We start from the raw sequence: 18,303 nt of genomic DNA on the forward strand, positions 1-18,303 counted from the left end.
GATGCATTATTTAGTAATCTTACATTAAGACAATAACTTCAATCATTGTGCCTTCAAATGGCAATAAGCATGGTAATGGCTTCACTGAGCTGCTTCCTGATTCTGTCATTGTGCTTTCCCTTTAATATTAGAGCCTTGTTTCTATTTCTATGTAGAAGGTGTGTTTCCCCCAATTTCTGTTTTCTGAGAGTGGAAGCACCTTTGCAATAGGTGACCAAGCATCAAAGTCCATTTACTAGGCAACATTCTATCATAACCCAGTGCCAGAGCTAACAAGGCACTGCTAATGTTTGCACTGCCCCCATCAATATTTTATTTAAGCAAGCATATTATTTCCTTCCTGGAGGAAGCAGTACCCGGTAGTCACTCTGTAGAGTTAGCAGCAGTCCCGCATTTTGTCAAATGCGGGTTTTGACAAACTTAGAGAGCTTGAACGGACTCATAGGAGAATATGCCAACAGCATAAAGGTGAAAAAAACGGTACCAAATAAGGAAACCTTATTGGTGTATTCTGCCTAGGAAAGAGATATCTGACAGCTGATTTAAAATGTGATCCTCCTTTGTGAAAAATCTTAGGTGACTCTGACGTTCACAATATTGAAGAAATCAGCATCACAGGCACCATTTCTTCTTGAGTTTGTTTCCTACTGTTGTGTGGTTGCAATCTCTCTCCTAAATCCCAGACCCCCAAACAGTAACCTCCCAGGATCAACTGTAAGTGAAGTTTAGAGGACGGCGCGGGTGAACGGAAACATTACATTCACATTTCTGTAAGACAAATACAAATGCAAGTTCATGTGCTGGTTAGTCATATTGTGAACCCAGAACCCATATTGTGAGGACAGAATTTACTTCACAAGGTGTCAGCCTTTCTAGGCTACACAGAGAGAGGGATCCAAACAACATTGTTCTGGGTTCCCGTCATAACTTGGAAATTTTTACAATGTCCAGAGCACTGTATGTCCTGCAGATGGAGGAGGATGTCCTCAAATTCCTTGTAGCAGGAATCCATTTAGGGGGCACCTATCTTGACTTCCAAATGAAACAAAAGGAAAAGTGATGGCCTCTACATCATAAAGATGAAGAAGACCTGGGAGAAGCTTCTGCTGGCGGCTCGTGCCTTTGTTGCCATTGAAAACCAAGCTGATACCAGTGTCATATCCTCCAGGAATATTGGCAAGCGGGCTGTCTGGAAGTTTGCTGCTGCCTCTAGAGCCACTCCTATTGCTGGCCACTTCACTCCCAGAACCTTTTCTAACCAGATCCAGGAAGCCTTCAGGGAGCTGTGACTTCCCATGGTTACTGATCCCAGGGCTGACCACCAGCCTCTCCTGGAGCCATCCTAAGTTATGCTGTCTACCATCGCTCTGTGTAACACAGACTCTCCTCCACTCTATGTGGACATAGCCATCCCGTGCAACAGGGAGGGAGCTCACTCCACAAGTGCGATGTGTTGGATGCTGGCCCGGGAAGTTCTGCGCATGCGTGGCGTCCTCTCCCACGAGCACCTGCGGGAGGTCTCACCTGATCTCTGCTTCTACAGAGATCCTCAGGAGATGGGAAAGGTTGTGCAGGCCACTGCGGACAAAGCATTAACCTGTGAGGAACTTCAGGGTGAATGGAGTCTGCTCCGGTTCCCAAATTTACTGCTACTCAACCTGAGGTCGCAGACAAGTCTGAAGGCGAGCAGGTGCCCTTGGTACCTTTTCAGCAGTTCCTTGCTGAAAACTGGAGCGCTCAACCCGTCACTGAGGACTGGACGGCAGCTCCCACTGCTCAGGCCACTGAACAGGTAGGCACGGCCACTGAGTGGTCTGAAGCTATTCTTCCACATGCTGCTAAACAGAATAGGAGGCAGGGATGATTAGAAATTGTGTGACCGAGACGAGAGGTCATGAACTCACAGGACATAGATTGGAATAGACCTGCAGCTGTTTTATGTATTTATTTTTCAGTGTTTAAAAATGAATGCAACGATTTTAAGATCAGGAGACTGTCACAAAGATTTGGATTTCAGTTTTTTTGATAAATCTGCCTTCAGTGGGCCTGTGTGTCCAGGTGGTCACAATTGGCTTCAGGTGGGCTGGCACTTGCCTAGTTCCACAGTACCGCGTCCTCCATTGCCTCTTTCACTGAGCTCGCATGTCAGCTGCTATTTATTATGCTGCTTGCACAGGTGGTTTTCTCAGAACCAAGAAACTTTCCTTACACAAATGATTTCCTTACTTATGTTACCTGTCCAGCCTTTGTAGGTGTTTGTGTTTATGACCCCAACAGTTCTTACTGTCCTCATTTATGAAATCTGAGAGATGAATTAGGAGACGTGTTTTTCAAATCTAACATCCTGTGATTCTATTTTCTGTTTCTATTTGTATTAGCGGACATGAGGGGGAAAATGGATTAACTGGCATAAGGAGAGCTTTAGGGTGGTCAGGAGAAAGACCTGCTAGAAGATAATGTGAAAGAAACACTGTCGCCTTTTTCCTGATGGATACTTTGTACTCTCTGTATCCTTAATGATAATCCCTTACATCTGTGCAATGCCTTAGTACTTTTAAAAGTGCTGTCATATAAAAGAACTTCTTTGAGCCAATTTTACGAGGCTCTTTTATTAGAAGGGACGTGGATGATAGGCAATGGATAATCGCATCTTGGATGAACTCCATTGTGGATGGGGGTGTAAATTAAGGGCCTTTTCGTGGTTTCGTCTAGCTGTATAATTCTATTTTTCATCAAAGCTATGACCTTTTCTAAAAGAGTAGTAAATACACTGCAAAGGAATGAAGCTTTTAGAACATGTTGGCTCCTTACAATGATGGCTTCACCTAGGGTCCCCTTATTATACTGATTTATGAGGCAGGTGGTATTAGGACTCACCAAGCTCATCCCCACTGTTTTCATTTCAGTATTGTAAATCCAAAACACACCGTGATGTTTAGAAATAGCTGGAAAGAATTTAGTAATTTCTGTTAAATCGGGCTTCCCATAACCACCATCATGCAGATAGGAGTCATTTGGCAGACTTCCTTTTTTTCCCTCATTTCCACCTTAGTTTGGATTTGTAGAGAGAACACTGTTGGGATAAGTATACAAACCTGAGGGGCAGTTGTGGTGCACGGGTGTCAGATTATGGAAGCCTGGGTTCTGGGCTTGCCACTTCGCCTTTGTGTGACATCGGCTTGTCTATTAAAGAGAAGGATTACTTCAGCAGAGCCTAGCTTCCCCTGTGAGCTGGACACGTGGACACCTGATGGGCACAATGAATGGCTTCCATGCCTTCCTTCCCATGACAGTGGTAACCACTCATTCTCAAAACTACTGAAGACAACCAATGCTCTACAACTTCCATGAGGGAGAGTGTTTGGTCACAATTACTAAGACCCCCTTCAGAATCAATATTCAATAATGGATTTTCCAGAAAGTTGCTTGTATCAAATGGTGGTGGTACAGTTAGATTCAAAGATAATCTGGAACAGAGCTCTGAGGTAGTGTATTTTCTGGCTCCCTTTTCCCCTTTGTATCTTTCTTTCCAGTGATGTTCAAATATCTAATTGTTCAAAGCTCTTTGATCACCCAGATCTCACAACGAGGTCTCCCTGAACATGTCTTCTCCAGATCCGAGCCCATTTGCTGCTGCTTCCAAAATTGGGATGTCCCAGTTAACAAGGCCCTGCTCCATAAACTGATACACAGTAGCTTACAAGTAGGTGTTAATGGCAAGCAATGATTTATTGTGATGTCCCTCTGTTTCGTTTGCATTCTAATCAGGGACATCCACAACCACAATATACAAGCACATTATCATTATCACTAATGACAGAATTACAAATACCAGATGGTTGATGAGGCTAAGTATTTAGGGGCAGGGTCCTCTGTTTTTCCAACTATCAGCATAAGGCTGATGAAGAGGGTAAAACTGTAGTAGAGCCCAGAACACTGTAGTATTAATGACATTCCAAAATGACCTTCTTAGGCCTCACAGGTGCAGTCTTCTGGAGGGGGACATTTTAATAGGAAAACTCTAGGTTTCTTCTTTGTGCATGCATAATACCAGTATTACAAAATTTTATTAAAAAAACAAAAACGTTTTGACCTCTTTTGGAAAATTGTTTGCTGGATTTTTGGGAATGAGGGAGAAGGCAGTCGTTGCAGGATTGAGTTTATAATGATAGACTGTAACGTCCTGTGCCCCACGGCACTGTAAGTGAGGAGGAAAGAATCCCAGTGATGACAGGGCGATCACTATTACTAAACACTGGAAAGTGCAGCCTGTTTGTGGCTTAGGAGTACATTTTAGAGTAAATTTCTTTAAAATCAACAAAATTTACCCTATTAAAAGCTAGATATATTCTGTACCTTATTTAGCATTCAAACTGTAGCATTTGACCTTCATTTTCACGCTGTGTAATATTGGTAGTTATCATTTGATATGATAGTTTTAAAATTAGACAAGATTGCCAGCCGAAGTACTCTCACTGCCTTTAATCAGCATGTGAAGAGGATTCTCTCTGAGCAAATGAGGTATGTTTGGAGGCCTCTGAAAAGGAAAACCAATATGATGGTTTTGTTGTTGTTTTGCTTTGGTTTTAGGTGTTTCCTCCTCATGCCTTTCCATGTCTCCATCACTTCTTTGTCCTATTTGTTTACCACTATATAATGTCCAATAAAAGGAAACATAAAATGCAGCTGCATTTTCTTGAAGGCAAAGGACATGAAATTATTTCCAGATAAAGGCCAAATAGTATTGTTTTTTTGTTCAAATAGATTATTTTCTGTTTCATGCTCAATTCATCCTCTGCTTTTATCTGTCTGTTGAATGTGTTCCCTATGACCTCTTAGCTTTTGATAGGTATTTGTATGATTATAAACGTGTGATGCCAGGTTGAATAGGCAAAGTTATAACCGAACAATGGCATTTATAGAGCAGACTTGCTGCTAACAAAGGCATGCCTGCCTTCTTCGAAATGCTGTGTTAATTAAACTGGATTAATGCTGGTTAATTAAATGCTGAATTTAGAACTTCAGTCTTTTTGCATTATGGTAATTTTTAAAACAAATTTTTATTTTCTTGAATATCTGAAAATGGATCTTTTATAATAATTTCTAACATTTGCATAAATTTTTAAAGTTTATAACATTTTTACATAAATTATTTCTTTTAGTCATCACCACAGCCCTGTAAGTGGAATATTATTATCCTCATTTTATAGACAAAAACTTGAGGCTCAGGCATACTGTGCCGTTTTGTTAACACCAAATATCCAGTAACTGATGAATCTGATATTTGAACATGGTTTTCTAACTCCAAGCCTGGGATACTGGGAGACTAATTTCTTGTGGTTCTCTATTTTATGAGTATTTTAATGCCATTTTTCTTCCATTGAATCCTTGATTTTCTTATATTTTCCTTTCTATTGCATGCAAAGACCCCAGAAATGTTGAGTATTCTTTTCCCCCAGCTCCCCTTCCAAAATTGCCCTTTTCCTGTTTGATAGAAGAGACACGTAATCTTCATCCATCCTGAATCTTACTACTCTCTATTACCATGGGGTGGAAAGCCTTCCTCCAGCCCCTAACAAACACTTCTGAAATGCATTCTTTTGAGAAAAATATTCACAACACCGAAACAAAGAGACATTTTTAATGGACTGTTGAAGGGGGTGGGACCTTATTTCATCCACACAATAAATTCAAGTCAGAGAAATATTCCTGAGTGCACATTCTCTGAGGAACCATGTGGAAGACACCTGAGGATTTTTTCACATTGGAATGCCAAACCTGGCACACCTGTTCTGTGACTTGCATTTCTCATTGACTGAAAGGTGCTGCTGAGGACCTGAAATCCCCATACATCACAAGCTGCCCAGCACGGGGGTTGGGCAAGCGCCCATGGCACTGAATGAAGCAGAGAATCTCAGAGACTCAGTGCTTCAGGGAGGAACTTGGCTGTGTTCTGAGAACTGTCCAGTGTCACTGCAAGGAAACTCAGAGAGAGGCAGAAGTGATACGTAATAGTGGTAGCAGCAGGGTGTATGTGTATGAGTGTATGTGAGTTTGTTCAGATTTAAATGAGGTTTTGATGACATTATATACTAAGATGACATTATGGAATAGGGACTACATCCAGAAATACCGATATTCTGCCTTGGCCAATTTATTTGCATCACTGAGTTTCTTGAAAGAGATATAAAGGAGGGTGGTAAACAGGGAATATTGTATTGCTTATTATCAGATGGTAGCCTGTTCTCTGGAAAATCGGGCTGGAGCTCATGATCTTAGCTTAAGTCCTAAGTGGGGCCCTTTCTAACCTATACCAAAATCCTACTACTTTTCAGTCATGGGCGCTTGAAAGGATGATTATGGATGATTGAAGATGGTTATAATCCATCTGTATATATGGCAAGAAAAAAAAATCTCTCTCGCTCTCTCTATACATATATATACATACATATACATATATATACATACATATACACATATATACATACATATACATATATGTATATGTATGGCAAGGAATAAGTTTACATGATTGTGGGGAGTGGCAAGGGAAGTCTGAAATCTGTCAGGAAGGGCAGGCTGGAAATCTTTGGCAGGGGCTGGAGGGACTGTCCAGAGGCAAAATTTCTCCTACTTCAGGGAAGCTTCAACACAACTCTTAAAGTCTTTCAACTGATTAAATTAGACCTTTTCAGATTATCTAGGATACTATTCCTTACTCAGAGTCAACTGATTATGCACTTTTATCAAAATACCTTCACAGCAACACCTAATTTAGTATTTGAATAACAGGGAACTCAACTTGAGCCAAGTTCATACAAAATTTATCACAGAGGACATGTAAAGAAAGTAAGACTCTCTGGTGCTCACCTAGTTGAGGCAGGACCTGGCTTTTATTTTTTATGTTCTGAGAAGAAAGTGCTGATGAAAGCCATATACTTACACTTGACTTTTACTTGTACTCTATCTGTTTGTAAGTGTAGTTCTGTTGGTGACATGAAATCAACCCAGTTACACTGGTACCACCACCTTTACGGAAGAAGTAAGTTAAGGTGGTTGAAAGTGTTTTCCCATCTGTCTCCCCAAGGTGTGTGTGTGTGTGTGTGTGTGTGTGTGTGTGTGTTTCTTTAAGCAATTGCATACACATTTATTTTAAGTGATTAGGCTGAAAAGCCAGACTATTGGAAACTAGAGATGGCTTATCCCTCTTCTTTGCAGAGGACCAATAGGAAATCAGAAGGTCCTTTACCTCCCTATACTTAATTGCTTCTCAGGTTATACAACTCTTACACAGTTGTTTGGGATCAGTGATGAGTTAGGCAATTCTTGCTTACAGGACTGTCTGTCTGCTGTTGTACAATAGAATCTCTAAAAAGGGTCGTATTATGACATCCATTAAGTTAATTGCCAAGTTATATTGTACTTTGATAGAATATTTCCTTTCAGTCCCGTCCTGCTTTACACCTAGCTAATTGTCTCACCTACGTAGCACATTGAACAGGTTATGCAATGAGCAGTTGACAATTCTACAGTCCTCAGTCATGACCAGCAATTCAAAAAGGCCCCAAATTTGAACAAGATGAATACAGAATTTTTTATTAATTTTTCATAAATATATTAAAGCCCAAATGGAATCACTCATCTTGAAGAAGTTAAATGTTTAGTAAAGTTCAAGTCTGAAAATCTTCCCTATTCAGTTTTCTGTGCAATTCTAAACAGAGGACAATTACTTGTGCCTAATTCATGACTGAGTTCCTTCTTCACTTATCTGGTAAAATCCTACATTATATCATTGCTCCCAATTACAGGAACTAAAAATATACTAGAAAAAGAGGCATATTAAAAAGGAAAAGCCCATAAACTAATATACATAATACTACTCAAACTACTAAGTTTTCTACCTCTTTTTGAACTCAGATCTCATTTGGAAATGATAGCTTGCATAATAATTTGTCTTTTGATCTGGTTACAAAGTCTTTTCTCAAATATAGTTACATATATTTTTATGGATATGTAAGAGTGTAACAATGAACGGAAGTTTTGAAGGCTACACTTTAGAGCATGGTATTGAATATCTTTGGTGGGTGTAGGGATGGGACTAGAAATAATACATGAAAGAAATGCATACCAAAAAGTCTGAGATAATATCTGCCCTGATAATGATATTACGTTATTAACTAGAGGGTACTGTTTATTGAAATCTGTGTACTTAGGACCCATGAATACCCCCAGAAAAAGAATATACTTTTAAATTCAATATTTAATTTAAAGTCTTATGGAAATGAAGAGCAGATTTTTCAAAGAGGAGAGGTAATCCACTATGCCAAATCGTAATCCACTATAAATGAGCTGAGTGTGAATGAGCAACAAAAGTCTTGGGGCCTCCATGTGATCTTCAGTTCTGTGGAAGTTTCTACAACAAAAATTGCAACTATTTTTCACCTGGGTATTTGTTAACAAACAAAATGTTTATTAAAATGCAGATGTGATTAATTGTTCAATAATCAGTATAATTCTTAAACTCTTAGAAATATGTTATAGTGAACACCTAAACAATGATTTAATGAGAACCCCCACTGATGGAAATATCACCTACTCTCAAGTATATTGGAGACAGTTTGTGTAGTAGACAGGCTGTCTGAGGTAGTGGGTAGATTGAAAATTTGATCATTCAAGTATTTAATGTGATAGCATATCATCAGTGGTTTGCCCTGTATTGAACTCGGGTTCTTCTCCATTCACCATAGCTTATATTTGTTTGTCCTACTGTGTTTTGCTCTTTCATTTCCAAAGCCTTTCACATTCTTCAATATTCATTTCAGCCCATTATTCATTGTCATATAATACATTATAGTATATTTGGTCTTTTCTTTAATGTTATATTAGCATTTCCCCTCCTGTTTCTCAGAGTTCTTATACATTATGGTGCCAGTTGTTCACCTTAGAAATGTGTCAATCTCTGATCATTTAAATAAATGCACAAATGTACATAGTGTTTCTTGCTTCTTGTAACCCTTCAGAATTACATAAAATAGAGTTATATAATTTGCTCAAGTTAAGTGTTACAGTTATTTCTGAAAATTCTCTTAAATCAGCCATAAAATGCAGTATATCTGATATTTGTTTGGAATAATTACTGTTTCTTCAGTTTGGTTTAGCCATTAGCTTAATTGGCTTAAATATTATGTACTCTGTGTATGTGTATGTATGTATATTTACTACATATAGAATTATATACCTATTATTCAATACATGTACACATTCAAAAGGAGCTCACTCAAGAGCTGAGGCCAATTGAGGAAACAACATTCATGTTGCTTCTCTAAAATCCACTCCTTAGGCATGTGTCAGCTTGTGAAATGGTTGGAAATCAAACACACTTTTTAATTTTTCTTACTTTGTGTGTATGTGTGTGTCTCATTGATTATGTTTCTGTCCCCTTCTCTTGGATGTATAAAAAATGCACATATAATGTTTATATAGGGTGATTTACTGAAACAAATTTATGAATTATTTTATGCATTCAGTTAATTGCAACCAGATAGTAAGATTTTTAACTTGGAGATTGTAGAAATTTCATACTCATGTTCAGATAGATGGAGTAAATAAAACTCAAGACACTTAATTGTCAGTCATCTCTGTCAACATTTATACAGGAGTAAGTGTAATTTCATGTAATTTCAAGGTACTGACACATTCAATATTTGATATGATCATGCAGAAATCACATCCACATGAATCTTGGAAAAACAGAAATGAATGTTTTTGTTTTCTAGAAGAGTACGAAAAATTGATATATTTCTTCTTAAATATTCTGTAGAATTTGCCAGTGAAACAATCAGGTCCTGAAAAATATCTTTTTTGTAAGGTTTTAAACCATGAATTCAATTTCTTTAATAGCTCTAGGACTACTTAGGCTATCTATTTCATCGTTAATTTTTGGAGAATTGTACCCTTATCTAAGATATCAGATTTATATGCATAGTGTTAGTTGGTCATAGTATTCTCTTATTATCTCTTACTTTAATGTCTCTGAGGTCTGCAATGATATTTCCTCTTCCATTCCTGATATTAATTTGTGTCTTTTCTCTCTTTTTCTTTGTCTGTCTTGCTAGAGGTGTGTTAATTTTATTGATGCTTTCAAAGAACCAGCTTTTTGGTTGCATTGATTTTCACTATTGTTTTTCTGTTTTCAAATTCTTTGATTGCTGCTCTTATTTTTATGATTTCCTACCTTATACTTGATTTTGGTTTGTTTTCATTTTTTTTCAATTTTTTAAAAACATATGGTATAATTTTATTTATATAAAATTATAAATAGGCAAAAGTTAACTATGAACTTTGAAGTCTGGGTGGTGGTCCCTTTTGGAGGGCAGATGGTGAATTGATTGAGAGGGACATGAGGGGAATTCCTAGGTGCTTGCAATGCTGTTTATTGACCTGCATGGTTGTTGTATGGGTGTGTTCAACTTTGTGACAATTCATAGAGCTGTAGCCTTACAATCTGTGAACTTTTCTTATGTTTGTTATACTTCAAGAAAAAAAATATCCATTGGGTTTTTGGATCTATAGGTAGAAAGATGCCACTTTTCCTAAATTCTTAACCAGGGACTTTAAACCTTGTCCTGCTGACTTTGGGACATGAAGCTGTAGGTCTGGATTGCCAAACACATGTCACATGTCAACTCCACTGAGTTAGTGGTGGCTTCCCGTGGCACTGAATAGAGAGAGATTTGGGGTCAGTTTCTGGGCACAGCAGCAGCAGAATGTTACGGTGATGACTAAGTAAGAGAGAATTGGCTGCCCATGTGCTTAGTACTGGCCAGTCCCATTGATGGTACAAGGAAAATTAAATTTTTTAAAGTTGAAACCTAGATTATGATTTGAGATCTTTCTTCTAATGTTAAGATTAAATGCTACAAATTTCATATATGCACAGCTTTAGCTGTATCTCACAAATTTTGATGTTATATTTTCATTTTCCTTCAGTTCAAAACTGTTTTCTAATTCATCTTGATGCTTCTTTGACCATTGTTTAAAAGTATATTAATTTCTAAGTGTTTGGATATTTCCTATTGTTTTCTGTTTCTGATTTCCAGTTTAATTCTGTTATAGTCAGAGAACATACTTTGCATTGATTTTAATTCTTTTAAATTGGTAAAGTTTTTTCATAACCCGGGACAGCAAACCTAAAGTTTCTTTCATGATTTATCTCGAATGTCCAATGTGCACTTGAAAAGAATATATATTGTGGTTTGGTTGGGTGTAATGTTCTATAAATGTCAATTAAATACAGATGGTAGATGTTATTTTCTCAGGTCTTCTAATATGTTGATTTACTGTTTACTAGTTATATTTATTACTGAGAAAGGTGTGTTGAGGCCTTTAAACATGATTGTGGATTTATCTATTTCTCCTTCAGGTCTTTTAGGTTTTGCTTCATGTATTGTGAAACTCTGTTGTTAAATGCATGAATATTCTTTATTAAAAAATAAGGTTTACATGACATGAACAAGACTGTTAGAAAAATGGGATAATAAATAAGGGGTTTATATTTTATTGCAAGGAAACATGAGGTCTGACAAGTAAGTTCGCAAACTCATCCTAGAAAAAGTGCTACATACCTCATTGTTGAATATAACTACGGTCACCTTCAAAGTACTCCCCTTGGGAAGCTATGCACCAATGCCAGTGCCTAGTCCACCCTTCAAAGCAATTTTGGAACTTTTTCTGGAATGGCCATCAGAGCTGTCATCATATTATCCTTGATGTCCTGAATGTCATCAAAATGTCTTCCTTTTAATATTTCCTTTAGAAAGAAGTCATTGGGGGCCAGAGTAGGTGAGTGGAGAGGGTGTTCCAATACAGTTATTTGTTCACTGGCTAAAAACTCCCTCACAGACAGTATCATGTGAGCTGGTGCATTGCTGTGATACAAGAGCCATGAATTCTTGGTGAAAAGTTCAGCTCATTTTGGTCTAACTTTATCATGCAGTTTTTTTTAGCACTTCTAAATAGTAAACTTGGTTAACTGTTTGTCCAGTTGGTACCAATTCATAATGAATAATCCCTCTGATATCAAAAAAGGTTAGCAACATTGTTTTGACTCTTGATTCAGAGTGACAGAACTGCTTTGGTTGTGGGGAATTAGCTGACTTTCATTGTGCAGTTTGATGCTTTGTTTCAGCATTGTATTGGCACACCCATGTTTTATCACCAGAGATAACATGGCACAAAACATGGTGTTACCTCTCCAGAAGGTCTTGGCAAACTTTGACTCCTTTGCTCTTGTTCATTGATGAGCTCCTTCAGGACTGTTTTTGCACACACCTTTCTCATGTCAAGATTTTCAGTTAAGATTTTCCTAACTCTTTCTGTTCTGATGTTTATGTGGTCTGCTATGCTGATGATTTTGATGTACAATTCAATGAATTTTTGCAACGTTTTTGTCAGTTCTGCTCGTTACTGGCTGCCTTGACCTCTCCATCAGTGATGTGTTCTCTCCCCTCAGAAAAACATTTAATCCATTTGTACACTGTCATTTTCTTCATGGCATTATCCCCATAAACTTGGACTAACATGTCCTTTATTTCACTTCCACTCTTTAACAAGAAATTTAATGTTTGTTCGTTGCTCTAATTCAAGCTCAGACATTCTCACGAAGGGACACAAAACACACAACAATAATGAACGCCACTCAGCAAGATACTGCCACATGAACACAGCTGTGAGACACTGATATACCAAGGTTATGAAACCTTACCAAGCTGTTATTACAGTGCTACCAATGTAAGTGTGTGATGGCAAGTGCGCAAACTTAATGGCGGACCTTGTATATTACACATAAGATTTATTAGAAATGAAAAGCTTACAGGTTTGGAAATATAGTTATAGAAATAATCAAATTATAATCTGTGAAAAAATACAAATCAAAGCAAGCCCAATCTCTTTTCAGTATGTCATAAAGAGGATTCATATAACATCTTTCAAGCAGCCTTAACCATCTTTGCCACTTAGAGAAGATAATTAGGGTTTAAAAAAATGATTCTTTGCAAACTAGATTGTAAATGATAATGTCATGAACTCAGCACTAAGTAGCTTGCTTTGCAAGACTATTAAAATTAGAAGAGAAAAAAATGCCTTTCTCCATTTAAAAAATTAATATTCTGGGTGAACTCTGGTTCTACATGTAAGGAGCTTATAGGTCACCTTTCCACCTGAATAGCATCTAAAGCTGAACAGACTGAAAAGTCAACAATTCTTGGATCTGTAAGAGAGGGGAGGGAGGATCCAGGGGAAGCAGCTGCCACTAAGATCGGAGTGATAGATAAGTGAATATAGGGAATCATGCCTTGCAGGAACAGAGATTCATGGAAACCAGTGACAGTAGGAAAAACTGAGCTGTAATGCATGAATTTTAGGATACTCATTATGGACAATGCTGAGAGTTGATAACTCCAGAGGATCCCATTCATGGGGGAGGGAGGGGCAATATTGTCATTTACCTTCAGGATCTCAACCAGTTTCCCACAGTAAATATCAGAGAAATATCTCCTCATACTTCTATCAGGAGGAGGGGAAAAAGAATCATTTTGAAACATTCCAGAGCACTCTGTTCTTAATAAACTATACTCTCAGGAGAAACCATTTAACCATAGCCTAACCTGCTGGGGTATTATCAAATCCTAACTGAACTGGGGGAAGGGAAATACCCAACTCCAGCCCACTATAGCCATCCTGTCTCATGTAAGGGGGGAAGACAAAACCCCCAAGAAACACTGAAGTTCACAGTACAGGCTCACTAAAAGGCTGAGACCTAAACATAAGACTATAGAACTTTCTCCCTCTCCCTATATCTCACTACAATATTACTAAAGTCCTATTTATTTCAGTTCCTTTTACCCAGTATATTATGTCTGATTATCAAGAAAAAAATTACAAATTATATCAAAAGTCAAAAAACACAATTTGAACAGATAGAGAATTATCAGACATGACAGAGATGTTGGAATTATCATGCTAGGGATCTAAGACAACTTTAATTAATATATTCAAGAGTTCTAATGGATAAAGTAGATAGCATGCAAATACAGTGTAAGCGCAATGTAAACAGAGATGGAAATCCTAAGAAAGAACCAAAAAAAAAAAAAAAATTATACAGCTCAGATCCAGGAAACTCAGAGAACAACAAGCAGGATAAATACCCTCCAAAAATATACACCTAGGATCTTATTTTCAAACTATAGAAAATCAAAGATAAAGAAAAATCCTGAGAGAGAGGAAAAAAAATGCCTTACGTATAGAGGAACAAAGATAAGAATTACATCTGACTTCTCAGAAAACATGCAAGCAAGAAGAAGAGAGTGGAGTGAATATTTAAAGTGTTGAAAGGAAAAAACACCAAACTTAGAATTCTGTACCCTGCAAAACTATTCTTCAAAAGTGAAGGAGAAATAAAGACTTTATTAGACAAACAAAAATTAAGGAATTTGTTGCCAATAGACCTACATTGCAAGATTTGTTGAAATAAGTTCTTTAGAGAGAAGGAATATAATGTACGTCAGAGGCTCAAATCTGCATAAACTAAGGAAGAACATCAAAAAAGGAATAAGTGAAGGTAAAATAAAAACATTTATTTTTCTCGTTCTTTAGTTAATCTAACAGATAAATAGTTTGCACAGAATAATAATATTAGCAATGTATTTGATTGTGTAAATCTATATATACATATGTTTATATATAAGTAACAGGAATGACAGCAGTAATACAAGAGATGGGAGGAATTAGGAATATTTTGTTTTTTTTTAAGGTACTTATACTACCTACAAAGTGGTATAGTATTATTTGAAAGTGGACTTGGATTAGCTGTAAATGTATATTGCAAACTCTAGGGTAACTACTAAAATAAAAAAAATAAAAAAGTATAATTGATATGCTAAAAAAGGAGAAAAAATGGAATCACAGAAAATTCAGAGTTAAAAAAACCCCACAAAATGCAGAAAAAGAGTGGAGGGCAAAAAATAGGAACAAAGAACAAGGGCAACAAATAGAAAACAATAATGAATATAGTAGATATCAATTCACCTATATTAATAATCACTTAGGACGTCAATCATCTAAATGCACCGATTAAAAGACAGAGTTGATAAAAAACAAGAACCTACTACATGGTGTCTACAAGAAACCCACTTTAAATATATAGATACATATACTGGGGGTGCCAAACTATGTATACAAGTGGACACTTTGGTCAACATTACTCAAGCAGTAGTTCACCATAATCAGAAGTGTCTGGACACTGATGGTAACTTGAGCACCTCTTGTAATTGCAGAAGTCAAATGTGACTCGTATTCATCTTTTGTTATTGATATGTATTGAGTATTACAATTTTAATAGTTTTTTCCTTTCTTAAAATGTGTATACATTTTTTTGGCACCCTCTGTAGATTTAAAGATAAATAGATGGAGAAAGATATACCATGCTAATACTAATCAAAGGAATGCAGGAGTAGCTATATTAATTTCAGACAGAGCAGACTTCAAAGCACAGAAAGTTATCAGGGATAAAGAAGGGCATTACATAATGATAAAGGTGTCAGTTCTCCAAGAAGATTTAACAGTTCTTAATGTGAATATGCCTAACATCATAGCATCAAACTACATGAGGTAAAAACAACAACAACAACAAAAAACAACAACAGCCAGAACTATATATATTCACTATTAAAGTTGGAGACCTCAACATCCCAGTATCAGAAATGGACAAATCTAGCAGGCAGGAAGTCAGTGAGGACACAGTTGAACTCAACAACACCATCAATGAAGTGAATATAATTGAAGTGAATATAATTTCATGAAATAACAGCTTAATACACTTTCTTCTCAAGCTCACATGGAACATTCACCAAGATAGACCACATTCTGAGTCATAAAACACCTTAGTAAATTTAAAATAATAGAAATCATACACTGATTTCAGATCACAACTGGAAAATTCCCAATTACATGGAGATTAAACTACACACTTCTAAATAACACATGGGTCAAAGAAGAAATCTCAGAAATTTTAAAATATTTTGAATGAAAATGAAAACACATCTTATCAAAATTTGTGGGATACACTTAAAGCAGTGTGTAGAGGAAAATTGGTTGCATTGAATGCATATATTAGAAAAGAAGAAAGTATCTAAAATGAATAATCTAAGTTTCCATTTTAGGTGACTAAAATAAGAAGGGCAAATTGAATCGAGAGTAAGCAGAAGAAAAGAAATAACTGCAAATAATAGTTGCAAATAACACAATTTGAATACCATACCAGTTCAAAATAAAAATGAATACCTCTACTTGCCTTTGTCTTTACAAAATAAAATATATTTAAATATTTTTCATATGCTTGTAATTTCATTCTTTAAAAATTAAATGTGTATAGGTATTTGCCTATATGCTTAATTTAAGCTGGAAAAACTAAAACAAAATAATCTTAAATTTGTCTAGCAACTTTTGTTTTCATTTTTCATTATGCTATAAACTCGGTTTTTTGTTTTTGTTTTGTTTTTTACCATGTTAACTTATCAGTAAATTGTATTGATGTTGTACAATATCCAAAATTAGTAAAGTTTAAGTAATGTGCAAATTGTTAAATAGAAAGTAGAGATTTTTGATGTTGGAGATTTGAATAATTCCTTCTGTACATTAGGACTAATTTATGCTGTAGATTTAGGAGTTAGATACTATCTTTTACTTATGATGTGTATATGAAGGTGAGTAAGGCACTTATCCCCCAATGTTGTGGGTGTAAAAAGTTTGCTAATTCTCTTTAGAAATGTGATAGTGGAACATAAATGCTTTATTTAACATTCTGCAGTGATTATAAATAAAAATTAGCATATCTAAAATATCACAAAACTGTACATTTTTCACGCTCAGCACAGATCATTTTCCTATGAATGTTCTCTCATCAGCCATTGTTATAGGTATCAGTTAAAGCACATAGAAAACACACACACACCCAAACAAGGAAATAAAATAAGTTAAAAATAAACCAAATAATACAATACTAAAAGTGTGCAATGAAGGAATAAAATAGTCGTTTATTGCTGCAATCCTATCTGGTACAATCCAACACTACAATTGCTCTCAATTACAGGAATTAAACACACAAAAATCAGGCAGAAACACACAAAAAAACTCATCAAATCATAGCATTCATAATAACTATTCAAGCCACTTAATGTTCTACCCTTTTATTGACTCCATTAGATTTCATTTGGCAATTATATAATGGCTTGCATAATGATTTGTCTTTTCATTTGGGTATAAATTAGTTTCCGAATATCCTATACGCTTCTTAATGATGGGATTGTTTCTAAATCTTTTTGATATTTTCCATAGTGTATTAGTTCTCTGTGTAACAGAAGCATAAGAATAAAGTAAGGTCACATTTAAGGTAATGTTTACCTAGAGATGCAGAGAGCGAATAGAGATTAAACGTCAAATTTTTAGGGAATATATGTAAGACAAAATATATATTTTAGATAAGTTGATCAACTTTTCTAATAATTTAGATATAGGGTTATGTTAATACAAATTAAAACATGAAATTAAATTTCTTGATTAAGTCCCTACAAATATCTTGACAGCTAAAATAATCTTGAAATACTGAGTCCCTTAAAATGGACAGTTACTTTCTGTTATGGAATTTGTCTTATTTAAGATGTTGCACATTAATCAGATTAAAGGATACTTATGGTCATCTAATAATTTTATGAAGATATTAATTTAATGTTGATGACTATTTCTGAAAGTTTTGACAGTATATATTAGTACCATTTTTCCACTGTGCAAAATTAAGCAGCCTCAGTCTTATCATAGAGAAAAAAGTTGAATGTGTTGTTATTGTTTTTTATTCTTTTCATTGGCATATGAAGCACACGCAGCCTGACAATTAAGTTCACGAACTTGTTGCAATGATGTTGCTAACCTTTTTTTGATATCAGAGGGATTATTCATTATGAATTGGTACCAACTGAACAAACAGTTAACCAAGTTTACTATTTGGAAGTGCTGAAAAGGCTGCATGAAAAAGTTAGACAAAAATGACCTGAATTTTTCACCAACAATTCATGGCTCTTGCATCACAACAATGCACCAGCTCACATAGCACTGTCTGTGAGAGAGTTTTTAGCCAGTCAACAAATGAATATATTGGAACACCCTCCCTACTCACCTGATCTGGCCCCCAATGACTTCTTTCTTTACCCAAGGATAAAGGAAATATTGAAAGGAAGATATTTTGATGACATT

The 18,303-nt window shown here is 36.1% G+C and overlaps 1 pseudogene; it reads left to right on the plus strand.

The window, feature by feature from the left end:
• The first annotated feature begins 943 nt into the window (after positions 1-943).
• LOC109445565 (small ribosomal subunit protein uS2) lies at positions 944-1,864 on the plus strand (annotated as a pseudogene).
• Positions 1,865-18,303: the final 16,439 nt, after the last annotated feature.

Source organism: Rhinolophus sinicus, linkage group LG03, assembly GCF_036562045.2.
Source record: "Rhinolophus sinicus isolate RSC01 linkage group LG03, ASM3656204v1, whole genome shotgun sequence".
Taxonomy (NCBI): domain Eukaryota; kingdom Metazoa; phylum Chordata; class Mammalia; order Chiroptera; family Rhinolophidae; genus Rhinolophus; species Rhinolophus sinicus.